This window comes from Trichosurus vulpecula, chromosome 1 (genome assembly GCF_011100635.1).
Source record: "Trichosurus vulpecula isolate mTriVul1 chromosome 1, mTriVul1.pri, whole genome shotgun sequence".
In the NCBI taxonomy this organism is placed as follows: domain Eukaryota; kingdom Metazoa; phylum Chordata; class Mammalia; order Diprotodontia; family Phalangeridae; genus Trichosurus; species Trichosurus vulpecula.
Window position 1 is genome coordinate 441,883,576 of NC_050573.1, and position 14,899 is coordinate 441,898,474.

At 38.7% G+C, this 14,899-nt stretch overlaps 1 pseudogene; it reads left to right on the top strand.

Annotated features, from left to right (window-relative positions):
* The first annotated feature begins 2,460 nt into the window (after positions 1-2,460).
* On the top strand, positions 2,461-13,885 carry LOC118839623 (annotated as a pseudogene).
* The last annotated feature ends 1,014 nt before the right edge of the window (positions 13,886-14,899 follow it).

A 14,899-nucleotide genomic window follows, 5' to 3' on the forward strand; every position in this document is an offset into this window, starting at 1 on the left:
CCTTTGGGCATAGTTCCAAATTGCTCTCCAGAATGGCTGGATCAGTTCACAACTCCACCAACAATGTAATAGTATCCCTATTTTTCCACATTTTCTCCAGCATTTATAATTTTCCTGTTTTGTCATGTTAGCCAATCTGACAGGTGAGATATGGTACCTAAGAGTGGTTTTGATTTGCATTTCTCTAATAAATAGTGATTTAGAGCATTTTTTCATATGACTATAGATATCTTTAATTTCTTCCTCTGAAAACTGTCTGTTCATATTCTTTGACCATTTATCAATTGGGGAATGACTTATATTCTTATAAATTTGACTCAGTTCCCTGTATACTTCAGAGATGAGACTTTTATCAGAGACACTGGTTGCATAAATTCTTTCTCAATTTTCTGCTTCCTCCTAATCTTGGTTGCGTCGTACAAAAACTTTTCAATTTAACATAATCAAAATTATCCATTTTGCATTTTGTAATGCTTTCTATCTCTTGTTTGGTCATAAATTCTTCCCTTCTCCATAAATCTGATGGGTAAACTATTCCTTGCTCTCCCGAATTGCTTATAGTATCTGCCTTTATATCTAAATTGTGAACCCATTTTGACTTTATTTTGGTATATGGTGTAAGATATTGGTCTATGCCCAGTTTCTGCAATACTATTTTTCAGTATTCCCAGAAGTCTTTGTGAAATAGTGAGTTCTTATCCCAGAAGCTGGGTTCTTTGGGTTTATCAAAAAGTTTTTCTTCTTTGCTTCTATCTCCTGTACTGTTTATATGTTTCTGTACCCTCCTGTTCTTTTTAAAACTTGAGTTGGTTGGTGAATCCCTTGTGCATCTACATCAATATCTTCAGACAAATCCAATTTTTCCTCCTCATTTGAACTTTTTCCTTTGGTGTCTTTTAATTCTTGAGCATCTCCAACCTCTCCTGAAGCATTTTAGTCCATGGGATCCTACTTATCTTTCCTCTGAATCCTTTGAAATATGCTTTCCCCAAATTTAGAGTGTATGTCAGACTATGCCTAGATTTCCTCTTCTCTATCATAAACTCTAGGATGGAGTGGTTCTCACCAAGATCCCCATCATTTCCTCACCAGCAACCAGCTCTGCCAAGGAAGAGAGAATCAGATCCAGTGTAGGAATTCTTCTATTTTCTCTGTCAGAGAAAGAGAGGGAGAGAGAGAGAGAGAGAGAGAGAGAGAGAGAGAGAGAGAGAGAGAGAGAGAGAGAGAGAGAGAGAATGAGAGAGAGAGAGAAATTTAGAAGCAGATAGATGTCTGGATAACTCAAATTCCCCTACTCTGTGCTAGGCTTCTAATCTGTTTCCCAGACTACTCATGCATGTTCCTTTTTTTTCTTTAGTATATTACAATGACAAAATAATTTCTGTTTCTCGCTCCTTTGACTTTTGCCCAAATACTTTTAGGCATGCTTTTCCCCTCTGATTCCTGGATTTCCATACGTGAATATACATTGTTAATATATAACGGTTTTATTGTTGTTCAGTTGTGTCTGACTCTCTGTGATCCCATGGACCATAGCACACCAGTACTGTCCATGGGGTTTTCTTGGCAGATACTGGAGTAGTTTGCCATTTCCTTCTGCAGTGGTTCACCTTTTGTCAGAACTCTCCACTTTGACCTGTCCCTCTTGGGTAGCCCTGCACAGCATAGCTCATAGTTTTGCTGAGCTACACAAGCTGTTCCACCACAATAAGGACATGGCTAATGTTCTTAAATTGATCCCTCTTCTACAGTGTTGCTAGTGTTGACTGTAGGACAAGAGAACAAGGTGCGATCTCTTTGGAGAACATCACTACAGTTCTGGGGAGTCTGGTTATTTTTTGTGGTCTTCTTGGTTTGTCTGTTCTTGAGGTACCATTTTGTGGGTATTCTGGGGGAGACTCTTGTGAAAGTAGATCATGTTGCAAGCTGTTAATAGTCTTAAGGTCAGTGGATGAGCCAACACCAGTGGATTAGTTAGTAATCATGGTGTTGATGACAGCTGGGTCACTTTTGAACTCTTCCCTTTTTTGGAGGTTTTCCTATGTCAGAGATTGTGGAGCCCTGACAGGAAGAATTGTTACCCTTCCTGGATGCAGTTGGGAAAATACCCAAGTGCCCTTATTAGTCCATTTGCTCTAATCACACACCTTGTATCAGCAAGGATCATACACTTAGAGCTAGTCAGTACGTTAAAGGCCGTCTAGTCTAACTTTGTCATTTTGCTAATGAGGAAACTGAGGCCTTGACTTGAGACATTGAGTGGCTTGCCCAAAGTCACACACGGCCAGGGAGTTGAAAAGGTAGAATTTGAACCCAGATCCTTTGATTTCAAATTCAGCTTTTTTTCTGTCATACCATACTTCTTCCCTACTTCACAAATCTCAGGGAGAAAAATTATACATAACCTACACCAATAGAGTGAAACAAAGCTATGTACTTGCTCCCATGCTTTTTAACATAATGTTTTCAGCCATGCTGTCAAATGTTTACAATGAGGATGAATACAGCATCAAGGTCAGCTATTGCACACCAAGAAAGCACAGGTGCTCCATCAGCCACCACCACACTATTCATATGTGGAACTGTAGGTTACAGCAAATGGAGAAGTTTTGAATGCTGTGGACAAGTTCACTCACTGTGGTAGTGTACTTTCCAGGGATGTACACTTTAATAATGAAGTTGATGCATGTATTGCCAGAGCTAGCTCAGTGCTTGGGAGGCTCCAAAGGTAAGTGTGGGAGAGAAGAGGTATTAGAATGACTACCAAACTGAAGGGCTATAGAGCCATTGTGCTGAGCTGAAGATCATCTGGCAGAATTTTAAGGTACCAGACTTTATCAAACTAAACTTCCAAGTATTCAAACTCTGCTTCAGAGAGTACAACTCTGATGGACTGGCCATGTTGTTCTAATGCAAAACATACGCTTGCCAAAAAGACTATTTTGTGGAGAACTAACACAGGGCAATATGCACATGGTGGGCAGAGGAAGCGATACAAGGACACTCCCCAAGTCTCTCTTAAGAACTCTGGAATTGATTGTGTGACATGGGAGACACTGGCACTGGACCACTCAGCATGGCGTGCCCACATTAGAGAAGGTGCTGTGCTCTATGAGCAAAGCAGAATTGAAACAGCTCAAAGGAAATACAGGATGTGCAAATTTAGAGAATCCACCCCAAATGTTCACATGGACTATTTGTGCCCAACCTGTGGTAGAGCATTCTGAGCTCGTATTGGTCTGATCAGCCACTGTCACACACACTGAAATTTGAATGAAGCATAGTGATGTCATTTTGGTCCTCTCTGAGAATGAAGGAAAACAACCAACAATCAGGTAATCTATCATCAATTGGAACTTAGAGGTAATATGTAAACATCCTTAGCCAGAACCATAAAACCTGACTGGAGACCCTAACTATCTGCTCCAGAGTCAAAGATTAGGGCACCCTCCTGTGTTCTCCCTGCGCTTAGAAATGTGAGCATCCTCTATTAGCTTGAAAGAAGTGCCGATTAATGGAGACTCGGCAGAATATCACATTAGAGGAAGATACGTGGTTTCCAGCTGGGCAGGGAGGAAACCTTGTCATGAGAGCCAGTATGAGACAGGCTTACCAGGACCTCTAGGAATCAAGTTGGTGAAGGTTTGATGTTTGTATTATTGAGTAATCAATAAAGTTTGATTTTATGCATTGATGATTGAAAATCATATTAGTGTACCATTAGTCCTAATAAGCATATGTAATAGTAATTTGGATTCTATGAGTTCACCATGTGTTACACCCATTGTGCTAAGTGCCCTCCTTTAAGTCTCTTAATATTACATTGGTACCAATCCAGCATATGAGATGTCCATTTGTTATTTAAAACAATTATATGTCTGACAAGTACTAGATAATGAATTTAAGGAAAAGTAAACAGCTTAAATGTAATGGATGATGGGTTCTGGGCTAACAATTACAATTTAGGAAGTGGACATATGAAGGTATTATGGTACTATCCCCTGAAAATATTGACCTGATGTAACTAAGACAAAGTCCAGTAGAGTGCTGGCTGATATCAAGAAGAAAATAGCAAATAAAGTAGAATGCATCATCTTGAATTTGTACTGTTCAACTCAATTAAGTAAGCATTAAGGTCCCACGTCATGCAAAGCACTTGTACAATTGAACTGCATCATATAGGCATTTAACCTCAGATTCAAATGTGTGAATTCAGGAGAGGGAGAGGGAGAGAGAGAGAGAGAGAGGGAGGGAGGGAGGGAGGGAGGGAGAGAGAGAGAGAGAGAGAGAGGGGGGAGAGAGAGAGAGAGAGAGAGAGAGAGAGAGAGAGAGAGAGAGAGAGAGAGAGAGAGAGAGAAACATGATTTAAATAATGTACTGACTCTACCTGTCATTCACAATTCCATCTAACCTTCTGCTTCAAAGAGCAAGTGTCCTGGAGTGAGGATGGTGCTATGGGAGACATGGATCAGCTGTTCCTTTAGTTGATCTGGTTCCTCTCTGCCTCTCACAGTGTGAGCATCCTGCATGCTGAAAGTGAGTTAAAGGATCTCCTCTTCTTACTCTAAGTTTATTCATTCTACTTAGGCTGGTAGAGTCTAGGGAAGGAATGCCCTTAAAAGACGTTCTTTGCATTCCTGATTAACTAAAAAAAATTTTTTACAGGCTTTGTTTCTTTTGACTTCCTTGTATTCTTTCTTTTCTCATAATAAAGTATAAGGGGGAAAAATCCATTATATGTTGGTACAATCTCCCTCTAGTAAAATCATTCTTAGATGTGAAGAGCATTCTGCCCCATACTCTTCATTTTTCAGTTTTCCTGCCAACTAAGTCTTCACTGTTTTTGTTTTCTTCTGTTTGATTAGAAATCCTGGCTCCTGCCTTTCTCCTGTGTGATGTAGGGAAAAAGAACATTTACATCTAAAGTAATTGTTTCCTTATCCTGCATCTGAAATCCATCTGCTTTCTAGCATAAATTGCCTGTGTTTAGAGAGATTTCTACCCCTTTCCAGACAATTAGAAATACTACACTGTATTTTATGGACAATTTAAGGAATTTTCAAGGACAATTGACTATGCCTGATTTTGGCTTACATACTGACTTTAGAACTTAACCCCTTACATGAAATGCACTACTACTGTTACTAGGTTTGCTGATACACAGTTTAGATAAGACATACTTCATTATAGTCATGTCATAAAAAATTAGAGAAGTAGATCATATACATTTAACAACTATGGATAGGACATGTATTTTTTAAATTAATTTTTAGCTTTCAACATTCACTTCCATAAGATTTTGAGTTATACATTTTCTCCCCCTCCTTCCTCTCCCTACTCCCCACGATGGCATGCAATCTGATATAGACTCTACATATACATTCATCTAAAAATATTTTCACATCAGTCACATTGTAAAGAGAAATCATGAGAAAGATTAATAACAACAAAAAAGAGCAAGTCAGATGCTTCGATTTGCATTCTGACTCCACAGTTCTTTTTCTGGATGTAGATAGCATTTTCCATCATGAGTCTTTTGGAGTTGTCTTAGTTCCTTGCATTGCCGAGAAGAGCTAAGTCTGTCAAAGTTTGTCATTGAACAGTGTTGCTGTTACTATGCACAATGTTCTCCTGGTTCTACTTGCTTCATTGAGCATCAATCAGTTCATGTAAGTCTTTCCAGGTTTTTCTGAAGTAGGACATGTATTATTAACAAAACAAAGGATAGAGGTAATTACAAAACATAAAATAGATTACTGATTACATGAAACTGAAAAGATTCCTCACAAACAAAATAAAGTATCTAGGATAAGAAGGGAAGCAGGTGAATGGAGGAAAAAAATCTTTGAATCAAATTTCTCAGATAAGGATTTAATATCTAAAGGATATAAGTGTGCATGTGTGCATGTGTGTATATGTGTGTGTGTGTATATGTATAAAACCAACAGCCATTGTCTAGAGATAAAATGTCAAAGAATATGAACAAATAGTTTTCAAATCTCAGACTATAAACAATATGAAATAGTGCTCAAAATTGGTAACAGCAATAATTAAGAGAAATGAGAATCAAAACAGCCCCAAGGTTTGTAATGGCAAGGAAAGTGGGACTTTTTACTGTTTTTTTTTTGGAGTGCTTCTCAGCACTATGGCAATCAAGTGCCTTTGATTGAGTCTTGCCTTTGTTTGAATCAAGAGTCTTTGATTGAATCAAATCTTTGATGACCTGCTTAAGTCACAAGAAAGCCTAAGTCATATGAGTTTGAGTCACATGGTTGTGACACCCTCTGTGGGCTGACCCTGGAGAAGTGTATATATACTCTGAGGTTAGCATTTTGCTTTGGGGGGCTCACTCATTGAAAGAGTGTGTGATTTGGCCAGATGAGACTCTAGGTAGCTGTTAAGGAGTGCCCCCCCCCCGCCCTAGCTTTGAAAATCCAGATGTTGGTGCTTCTCTGGTAACTATGTATGTATTGCTATGGACAGACAGTTAGAAGCTCTGTCTGCTGATTTGTGTTATTTGTTCTCTTTATATAATTTCTGCTTGTAATTTCTGTTTGTGTTTTCTCTGAAGTTCAGGGTGCTGACTTTTTCCCCTGAACTAACTGAATGATATATGTATGTTTAATCAAAATAAGATTGTAAACTCCTTTAAGTTGCTTTCCTTCAGAAAAGCAGATCAAAGAATCTGTGCTAGCAGCCCTCCTGTGTGCTGGTGCTGTTGGTCTTACACCTCCACAGCAGTTACTAGTAACATTGGTGTGTTACAAGGTTTCAACTCATAAAAACCAAAAAGACATCTTTTGATAATGACGACAAAAGATGGCAATACTTAATGTTGAAGTAGCGGTGGGAAAACAGGCACCCTAATGCATTGTTGGTGGAGCTGCGAATCATTACAACCATTCCAAAAAGATATTGGAATTTTTAAAATAAAGTCACTAAAATGTTTATAACCTTTGATCCAGAGATTCTACTACTATAAAAAGTAAGAAGAAAATTCCCATGTACACCAAAATAGTTATAGCAGCACTTTATATGATAGCAAAGAATTAGAAACAAAGTAGATGTTCATTAAGTGGGGAAAGGCTCAACAAATACTGGTACATTATTGTAACAGGATATTACTGTACTAGAGGACATGATGGACGTGATGGTTACAAGGAAGTGTGGAAAGATTTACATTATCTGATGCAGAGTAAAATGGTGGGCCAAGATACACTGATAAAAACACTGCAAATAGAAAGAACAGCCTCAAACCAATTAAAAGGGCATGTTGCAAAATTGCAAAGAATAAGCATGGCTCCAAAGAAAAGATATGAGAAGACATTCCCATCCCCTCTTTTGCAAAGGTGGGAGGTCAATGGGTGTGGTGTATCACACATATTTTCACATTTATTTTTTTCTTTTTTTTCCTTTAAAATATCTGTCATATGATTTGGAACCATACCCAAACTATACCTATATATATGTTGCTGATTGAGACAATGGAAAGTTTTAGTTGGGGAAAAAGGGCAGAGTTAGTGGCTAGTAATAGAAATGCAAAAAAAAAAATCAAGAAAACATTTTAAAAAAATAACGGGATTGGCCTAGATGATCTTTATGTTCTTTTTCAGTTTTAAATCTTATATTCTTACAAACAGCACAATAGGAAGAAGGCATGTACATAGGTTATTATAAAACACAGTAATATATAAGTCCACTAAAATGTTTCATTAAATGATGGTGGTGACGTCCATTTCCTGCGTAGGAAGTGAAATTGTAGAGTTGGAAGGGGTGGTGGTGGGGGGAATAAGAAGAGAGAGAAGAGATAAGGACCAGAGAGAACACTGGAAAATAACTACCTTAAGGCATCAATAGAAGAACAAGGGGTCAGTGAAGAAGACAAAGCAATGATCAGAGACCTAGTTAGAGAAGCAGGACAGTATACAACTTTGAAATAAGGGAGAAAGGAGTATACAGTAGTAGGGTATGTTCAATAATACCAAAAGCAGGAAAGCCAAGTGAGGAGTGAAAAAAAAATCACGATCTTTGGTAATTAAGACATCACTGGCGAACTTTGAGAAAGTAATTTCAGTAGAGTGGTAAAAATGGGAACTAGATTTTTAAAACCTGAAGAGGAAATAAGTGGTAAAGAAATAGAGGCATAGATAAAGGCCATTTATTTTTTAAAACTTGGCAGTAGAGGGAAGGGAGAGTTGAGATAGTATCTTAGGTAAAATGATAAAGGGAAGGTTGGTTTTTTTTTACAATTGGAGAAGCATGAGTGTGTTTTATAAAATTCTGTATTTATTAAGTATTTACTATGAACAAAGCACAATGCTAAGTCAGTTTTAAGGATACAAAATTTTTTTAAATGATAGAGTTCCTGCTCTCAAATAGTTTATGATCTTGAGAGAAGCATTGAATACACAGAGGAACACAATAAAAAGGTCTTTGACTAGGACTGGATGATCTCTAAGATTAGGAATCATTTCAAATCTTAGGACAGCATGATGAAAGCAAAGGAGAGATCCGGACAAAATGATCTGGGAAAATCTGAGGAAAGAACACACTTTCAGCTGGGGGATTAAAAATTAGAGGGAAGGGGAGAGAGTGAATGGGGAAGAAGACTTCAAGGAGGAGGCAATACCTCAGCTGAGCCTTGGAGGAGGACCTGACTTTCATTTTTATCAATTATTCCACTCCTTCCTGCCTTCAACTATAAAATAAGGTCACAATTTATGGTCATGGGAAGGGCATTATTCCACCTGTTGAATGAGGAGTTAATATTTGGGGCCAAAATACTGGGTATATCAGCTTCTCTGCTCTTACTGGACAAGAGTTCTGTGGTGATTGGTGCGTCCAGTTAGAAGGCTAGAATTCTGGAGGCTTAGAATGGGGATGTGGTCTGGGCTATCCTAATACCTAGATTCCTTCAGAGCTTAAACATCATCTCCTATATTAGGCCTTTTCTGATCCCCAACCTCCCATGCTAGCCTCCCTCCTCCCCTTTAAATTTCTATATATGGAGAGGCAGCATGGAACAGCCAGAGAACTGGCCTTAGAGCCAATAAAACTGTCATGTCCTGCCTCTGACATATACCGACTCTGGGCAAATCACTTAATCTCTCAATATCCCAAGGTAATTCTCTAAGACTATAAATCACAGTACAAGTGCTGATATACATTGGTAGAAGGAATTTCTTCTCTAGGAGTCCTCTATGCCAGTGACATCATAGGTCTGGTTAAATATACACACACACATACATGCATATTATATATACTATATCTCATATCTATACTATGTATATGCTATTTAGTGTATATATGCATACTAAACATATACACACACATATATAGTACATACTTAATATGTATTACACACACACACACACACACACACACAGTAGTACCTTTTGCTTGTTGTCCTTTAGTTCTCCCAACATGATATCACTAATACTAGAGTCAAGTTACAGTGTGTCTGACAGTGGCTGATCAGACCAACATGAGCTCAGAATGCTCTACCACAGGTCAGACACAAATAATTCACGTAAACATTTGGGGTAGATTCTTTAAATTTATGCATCTCGCATTTCTTTTGAGCTGCTTCAATTCTGCTTTGCTCATAGAGCACAGCACCTTCTCTGATGAGGGCACGTCATGCTGAATGGTCCTGTGCCAGTGTCTCCCATGTCACATGATCAATTCCAAAGTTCTTAAGAGAGGTCTTGAGAGTGTCTTTGTATTGCTTCTTCTGTCCACGATGTGAATGCTTGCCCTGTGTGAGCTCTCCATAAAATAGTCTTTTTGGCAAATGTATGCTTGGCATTTGAACAACGTGGCCAGCCCATCAGAGTTAAGCTCTCTGAAGTAGAGTTTGAATGCTTAGCAGTAGAGTTTGTATAAGGACCTCAGTGTCTGGTACCTTATCCTGCCAGATGATCTTCAGAATCTTCCTAAGACAATTGTTTTCTTTTTTTTTTTTGAGAGGGGAAGGCAGGGCAATTGGGGTTAAGTGACTTGCCCAAGGTCACACAGCTAGTACATGTTCCAAGTGTCTGAGGCCGGATTTGAACTCAGGTCCTCCTGACTCCAGGGCCGGTGCTTTACTCACTGTGCCATCTAGCTGCCCCCCAAGACAATTTAAATGGAAGCAATTCAGATTCCTGGCATGGCACTGGTAGACTGCCCAGGTGTCATAGGCATACAACAATGAGGTCAGCACAATGGCTCTGTAGACCTTCGGCTTAGTAGTCAGTCTAGTACCTCTTCTCTCCCAAACTTTCCTTTGGAGACTCCTAAACATTGATTTAGCTCTGGCAATGCGTGCATCAACCTCATTATCAATGTGGACATCCCTGGAAAGTACACTACCAAGGTAAGTGAGCTTATTCATAGCATTCTAAACTTCTCCATTTGCTGTAACAATACATTCCATATAGTATATACATACATACTAGATACGTATGTATACTGTGTCTGCATTGCTACCAAATCTATCTATCTATCTATTTATCTGTCTGTCTGTCTGTCTGTCTGTCTATCTGTCTATCTGTCTATCCATCTACGTAGCTATCTACCTTGGATGTGTACATAATGTTTCCTCAGATACAATGAAAGCTCCTTAAGGACAGAGACTTGCATTTTTTTCTTTGGGAAAGGGAACAAGCATTTACATAGTACCTACTATGTGCCAGGCACTGTGTTAAGCACTTTACAAATATTTTCTCATTTGATCCTCACAACAACCATGGGAGGCAGGTGCTGTTATAATCTCTATTTTACAGATGAGGAAACTGAGGCAAGCAGCAGTTAAGTGACTTGCCCAGGGTCACACATCTAGTAGGTGCCTGAGGCCAAATTTGAACTCAGGTTTTCCTGACTCCAGGCCCAGGGCTCCATCCACTGAGCCACCTAGCTGCTTCTGTCTTTGTATACCTAGCACCTAGTACAATGCGTTGCACTTAGTAAATAAATTAACATATGCTTTTGGTTTGGTTGATTGCATGTCTCCATGCCACTAGACCTAAGCACAGGAACAATCCTGTTTTCCTATTCCACGAGGTCACATATCTGTCTTTGTTTTTCTAATCCTTTTTAAACCAGATGATAGTAGAAAAGATGATTCTTTCAAGATCTATAGACAAGTGGGAAGGTGTTAGTGAAAAGGAATAATTTATGATATATGAAAGAGAATGTCTGATTGTTGGAACAAGATCCTAGAAATGGTGGCAGGCGATAGAGTTAGGGGTGCAGCCTTGTAAAGGAGTTAGCCTTCTGCGTCCACAGAGGAAGAGAGAGTAGGTAACGGTATTGAGAAATTTTGAGAAATAGTGGAGAGTTGAGGGCTCTCACATTGGAAAGTCTGAGTGTTTTTAGAAAGAGACAATGATTTGCTGTAACTATAGGAGGTAGGATGCAGTCAAAGGCTTGGGAACAAAGGAAAAGTTTAGAGCAGTCACTGTTGGGGATAAAGGAAGAAGTTAATATTAGAAGAATATGAAGCATCTGAACCTGGAAAACTTTGTGCAGTTCTTCTTGTAACACCTTAAGAAGGACGAAGACAAGAGGGGCAGCTAGGTGGTACAGTGAGTAGAGCACCAGCCCCAGAGTCAGGAGGACCTGAGTTCAGATTTGACCTCAGACACTTGACACATGTACTAGCTGTATGACCTTGGGCAAGTAACTTAACCCCAATAGCCCTGCCTTCTCCCTTACAAAAAGAAAAAAAAATTAAATAAACAAAAGAAGAACAAAGACAGGGAAAAAAAAGGCAGGAACACCTGCTCTTCAGTAAAAGGCCTTACTTTAAGACCCTTCAGGGACAGAGCACCAGTGCAGGGAATAAGTGTGTCCAATAGGCAGTTTGCTATGGCAGTTAGCCATTAGAATTTGCCAATATTATAAAATATATGCATTATAATATTATAATAAAATATTATTAAATATTAAGAGTGATAGAAAACTGAGGATTTCAGTGTCAGTGAATATGGAAGGCAAAAGGAATTTTGAAGTGACCTATGCAGAATATGCTATGCTTGTATTTCTATAGTATGAAGTAACAGCAACATACATGCACAGAATCCATGTAGGTTTCCCTTGTAGAGGAGAAGCTGAAAAAACTAAAGCAATATTTCTTTACTCCCCAGACTATCAGGGAAGATGAAGTATAGCATTCCTTGAAAGAATCAACAATGAACTTCAAATGGAAAGAAAAAAGAATCCGAAGAGACGAGATGGAATGAAATCTTAATTTGTGACAAGAGGTTGTAGGATAGAAAAATGTGGCACAGAAGGAAGAGGACCAATTAACTTTTGGTGACGTGTAACAGCTATGAGTCTCTTATCTTAACCCCCTAAGAAGGAAGAAATATTTGTGCTCCCAAGAATGATGATGAAGACATACAGGTACAACCATGAAAGAAACCATTTAGTATTAGACAGAGCAAGAAGAAAATTATATTGTTTGGTAACTCCCTTCTGAGGGGGCTTTATGCTCATCTCACATGGAACAAGAGGGAATTATGCTTTTTCACTGGGGCATGATGTGACAGAGGTCCCCCTCCAAGACTTGTCAAATGTAGGAATTATTAGGCCCAAGGAATGTTGCACATGCTACCAGATTGGGGCTCCATGTTGGTTTGGTTTGTTTAAGTTTTTCTTTTTTACAAAAGGAGATTCTAAGGGGGGAAGAGGATTATGTCAGAAAATGATTATGGTATAGAAAACCAAAAAATATTAATAAAAAAGTAAATTGAGGGGCCTTCTGAGAAACCCTACGCGGTCGGCTGGGGTTCTCTTGCCCTGGTCACCGTGCAGAAAGGAGAATCCCCAGGGGAGACCAGAAGTGAGGGGCACATTCAGCTGCAATTTTGCGTCCTCTGTGGCCTGCCAGGCTAGGGAAAATCTAGCCTTGCCAGCTCTCTTAGCGACCACCTGAGGAGGAAGCAGGGCTGGCACGTTGCCATCATAACTTACAATGACATCATCCCAGATACGTTTCTTGAGGGCGAGAACACTTAACTGCTGCTGCCATCCCAGTGGAAATCGTTCCGACATGAACTTTTGACATACCTTGAACATTTCTTGATGGCCATCATCAATGGATACAAATTATCTTCCCCAACCTCAAGTCATGTGGGAAAGTTTTGTCAACTTCTTGAAAGATGAAGATCTTATATCTTCTGGAACAGGAAAGGCCCAGGGTTATTGCTTAACCAATGCAGCTCTGTCTCAACCTTTGTATCTAATCTTGGACATCAATTTTTATTACTAGAGCATGAGTTATGAAGTATACCAACTGGCTTGAAAATATTCCTCAGGCTTTGGCCAATTATTTTTAGAATGTCCATTTGAGTCCTGTCTGGAAAGGAATTGGCAGAGAAGTAAACCAGTTCTGGATGAGATCATACAGCTTATGCAAGAAAAGATAGAATCTCCAAACATTCAGAAAAATGCATGGGAACACAACAGTCTCCCTGTTGAGAGTACAAGATCTGGTTCTGAGGACAACATAGAAATGTCTGCTTTACTGATTTCTGCTTTGAAGAATCCTATAAAATGTTTTGAGGAAAATATGGAACAAAAGGAAACTGATTGAATTATTTGTTCAACTAATATTCTTCATCAAGCTGATCAGAAATTCAGAGGAGTGATCTCTCAGACGATGAAGAAAGTCAAAGATGAAAAAGTGATTGCCTACACACTGAAACTTCTAGCAGAAGAACTTAGCAAGCTTAAGGCAGACTTTTTGGAAGATCTACGACAAAGAAATAGTAAAATAATTTCACACTTCCATCAAAATAGCATTTCAGATGTCATTTGCTTATTTCTTTATGAGAGAGATAACATTGTGCACAAATATATTCCAAAGGAGTATTAAATTGATTTGCATCTTGAAAAAAAAGTAAATCAAAGTGTGTGTATATTTATCTACATATATGCAAACTATGAATTCATTTATACAGAATGTTTTCTAAAATAAGATTTTTTTTGTATTTCTTTTGTTTTCCTTAATTTGTGGGCTGTGAATAACAACTGGCATGCAACTTATTGTGATGGAGTAACAAATAAATCACTGTTTTCTTTGTCCCCTTCTCCTCAATTGAAAAAAGCCCCCAAAATTACTATCCCTTTTGGTGCTTCACTTAGGAACACATGATTGACACCATAAGGAACCTAAGAAGCAGTGCTGAGGAAGATTAAGTCCTAGGCAACACAAAGCATATTTATTCTCTCCTGCTAAATAGAGCTAGGGGCTTCAGATAAGAAGAGTGGATCTAAGAGATCAACAGTTAGTCTGAGAAGAGGTGATGATTAGTAAAGAAATGAACAAAATCGAAGTATACACACAAAATTAAAAGGGTGGTTTGTGAACATTTAGAAAGGGAAGTATTCAGTACTAAAAGTCAATACAGATTGAGAAGAGGGTACAGATTCCTGGATCATTCTTGATTTGCTTTAATGAGAATTACATGGTTGTAAAGGTGGAAGAAGCAATGAAGAGATCTGTGACTCTGAACTTGAAATTGGCTAATATGGAGGAACTGTTTGCTAAAGCAGAAAAAATGGGAACCCTGAAGGGTAGTGACCATTCTGTCTTGGATATAGTAATAGAGGAGAAGGGGAAAGTCTTTTTTTTTTTTTACTATCTCAGATTGAGGAAGAATGGGTTTCAAAGGGCTCAGAGAAATGAAAGGCAGCATCTATTCCATGGCCTACAGAAGAAGTTGTACTAACAGGTCTGTTTGACTCTCAAGTGAAAAAAAAATCTGATGATACAAGCAGAAATTCTGTTGGAGAAAAGTGGGAGTTGTTTGAAAATGCTGAGATAGATGCCTGTTGGTCTTACTAATTTAGATTTGAAAAACACATATAGCAGATGGAAGCCAGAAGAAAGAACTAGAAATGAATACAAAGA